The sequence below is a fragment of the Equus przewalskii genome, chromosome 19 (assembly GCF_037783145.1).
Source record: "Equus przewalskii isolate Varuska chromosome 19, EquPr2, whole genome shotgun sequence".
Classification (NCBI taxonomy): Eukaryota; Metazoa; Chordata; class Mammalia; order Perissodactyla; family Equidae; genus Equus; species Equus przewalskii.
Genome location: NC_091849.1, coordinates 37,744,462 through 37,747,384, shown reverse-complemented (window position 1 = coordinate 37,747,384; position 2,923 = coordinate 37,744,462). Strand labels below are relative to the sequence as shown.

The 2,923-nt window shown below is 58.0% G+C and overlaps 1 long non-coding RNA gene across 1 annotated transcript; it reads right to left on the bottom strand.

The window, feature by feature from the left end:
• Positions 1-1,428: 1,428 nt before the first annotated feature.
• LOC139077316 (uncharacterized) lies at positions 1,429-2,684 on the bottom strand. The gene is made up of 2 exons (XR_011529716.1): positions 2,398-2,684; positions 1,429-2,057 (listed from the first exon to the last, which is right to left on the bottom strand). It is a non-coding gene; the product is annotated as an uncharacterized lncRNA (long non-coding RNA).
• Between the last annotated feature and the right edge of the window lie 239 nt (positions 2,685-2,923).

Below are 2,923 nucleotides of genomic sequence, written 5' to 3'. Positions count from 1 at the left end.
CCCTTACGTCTCTTCAGTTTAGAACAGTGGGAAAGAGCAAGGTCGCCAAGCCAAGCCACTTAACTCAAAGCTCCGTGGAGCTGCGTAAGGCACTAAATCTTTCTACGTTATTCCATGAGAATAACAGTCCTATCTCACATAGTTCTTATGGGGATTAAATAGTTAATGTGCATGAAGGGCTTAGAACAGTGTCTGGCGTGTGGTGTCAGCTATTATTCTTATTTCTTCTCTTAACCACTTTGTGACAGAGGGACCCTACTGTGAAAGGTTAGGACAGAACACAGGCCTGATGGCTCCCAAGCCTGGTGCTCTTTTCCTTCTCTCTGGCTGCCTCCCATCGTCAGACACAGGGCGCTATCAGAGGCAGCAGGAAGGGCACACTGGGGGGAGGAGATGACTGAATTTACAGGCCTGCTCAAACAGGCTGTCAAGGTATTTACACTGCATACAATTAGCTGCAGAGTATTCACAAGTGGATCAGCGACAGCAAATGTTCAGTCCCAGCCTGGCTGGAATTGGGTCCTCTGCTCCCTCTCCCCCCAGCCCCTCCCACAGGATGTCCTCTCTCCTCCAGGCCAGTGTAGGTGTTCAGAGACAGCAAACTCAAGAGAATGTGCGCTGAGTCAGTGGGGCTCCCTGCCTCTCAGTAATGTACCCCAAAGCCAAAGAGGACCAATTAACTGCTGTTTGGGGTTGGACTAGGTAATTGAAAATAGGAAGGCAGTGTCCCATGACATGGATAAGTGCTCATTCAACTCAGAATGGGCAAAGCCAAGGAGAGCTGGAATCACTGTGATTATACGGAGGGCTTCCTGGAGGAGGTGAGAATTTCCAGGAATTTTTGAATAATGGAAAGATGACAATAAAAGAAGCATCATCACACCCTCAGTTGGTGCCACTTCCTTTTCAGACTGGGTGGGGGAGGTGGGTGGGAAGAGGTCTGATAGCTCTGTATCTCTGTGGAGCCGAAAGTGGATTTTTTTCATTGGGGTAATCATTGGGGGGTGGGGAGTAGAAATGATGGCTGCACTGAGGGTGTCCTAGGTCTGCTGTATCTGCCCTATGATGGGCATCATTCATTCATTCATTCATTCATTCCACAAATCGTCAGCTGACATCTCTAGATGCCCAGCAGTAAGTCGTGTCTGGATCCCTTATTCAGCTTTGGACCCACAGGAAAGGAAGGAGAGAGAAAAGCAGGGAGGCACGAAGAAGGGGCACTCACGTGGAGGTGGGCTGGAGAAGATTCTTCAGATGTTCTCGGACTTTCTGAGCACAGAAGGGGAGCTGAGGAGGTGTCCGCTGATGGTACACCCCCCGTGCCGCCTGGCCTTTCTCCGGACATCTGCTCCTACCCGGCAGTTGAGGGCACGGACTCCTGTGGGGGCAGCCCCCGGAGAGTCAGGGGAGGAGGGACGCAGCAGGAGATGGGCCTGGCAAAGGGGTGGTTTATTATCATTTTTAAAATTGATGTTTTACACACTGAAAAATTCTTTTTTGGTGTACAGTTCTTTGAGTTTTGACAAATGCATACAGTCGTGGAACCACCATCACAGCCAAGATATTGAACAGTTCCGGGGGTGGGGGAAGGAGGGTTTATAATCTCCCTGCTTGTTAGCTGCTGCGGTGGTCCGCGCTTCCACGGGTCTCCCTGCTACAATCCCTGCGCACACGCGGAGATGAATAACGGCGACAGGTGGAGCAAGTGAGAGTAGCAGGACCTGGGTAGGGGGACGCGATCGCAGGCACGGGGGAGGCCGCCCGCCTCGCTTCCCAGCCTACATCCCTCCTCTCCGGCGTTTGGGAGGAGCGCTCTGCCCACTCCTGCTCCGAGAGAGAGGGCCGGGGTGAGCCAGCGGAGTCCCAGAATGCCAGACCCTCGCAGCTGGAGCGGGCCCGGGCTTGGCTGCCGGAAGAGAGTGCGCCCCTGGGGCGCTTGGGGGCGCCTGAGGTCCTCAGCGGAGGCAGGATTGGGAGAGGGGCAATCTGGGGAGAATGGGAAGGATGGCCTGGGGGAGTTCCGGCGGACGGGTCCTGCGGACAAACCTGTTGGCAACCTGCGGGCCGAGGCAAGGGCAGGAGCTCTAAGCGCGCCCTCTGCGCCCCGGGCTCAGCCAGCTGCTCGGTGGCCCCCACGCACTACGCGGGGAGAGGCGGAGGCGGCCTGGAAAGGGGCGGGGGCTCGGCCGGGGCGGAGGGACTCCGGGGCCGCGCGGACGGCCCTGCAGACCCAGGGCAGGCGGCCGGCTCCCGCGCCTGCAGGACCCCAAGAGCCGCGGGCTCCCTGGCCTTTCCCTCCGACCCCAGCTTCAGCCCCGCCCCCCAAAAGTACAAAACATTTGCAAAGTAGGCAGTGCCCCGCAGGCGTGTGTTCCCGGGGCGAACGGCCGCGCTTACCCCGCAAGCGTAGTGCGATCGGTGCGCCCTGCTCGGGCAGCCAGACTGGGCGTGCAAGGGCGGGCGGAGAGCGAGCGTGCGAGCGCGCGGCTGCAGAGCCCGCGCCGAAACCCACGTCCCCCCGCCACTGTCCTCGGGATAGATGGATCCATTTCTGCTTTCTGACATTTTCCTGCCGGGGGGTGGGGGGTGGGGGGAGAGAGGGAGAGAAGGGGGGAGGGGCAGAGAGAGAGAGAGAGGAAAGAAAGCCGGCAGTCTGCTTCCCCCAGCCCTGTTTTGTTTTCTCTAATTGGTCCTGGGGGAGGCGAGGAAATTGGACAGAGGCTGGGCCGGGCGAGCTGGGCTGCCTTTAATTGGCTCCTTTTTTTAACTGGAGGGGAATCAAACAGGAGAGCGAGCGACAAAGGGTGGGAGAGCGAGAGACCGAACGCGGAGACGCGAGGAGGAGGGAGGAGGAAGGGAGAGAGAGAGGGAGAGAGGGAGGGAGAGAGGGAGAGAGGGAGAGAGGGAGGGAGGGAGCGAGGCG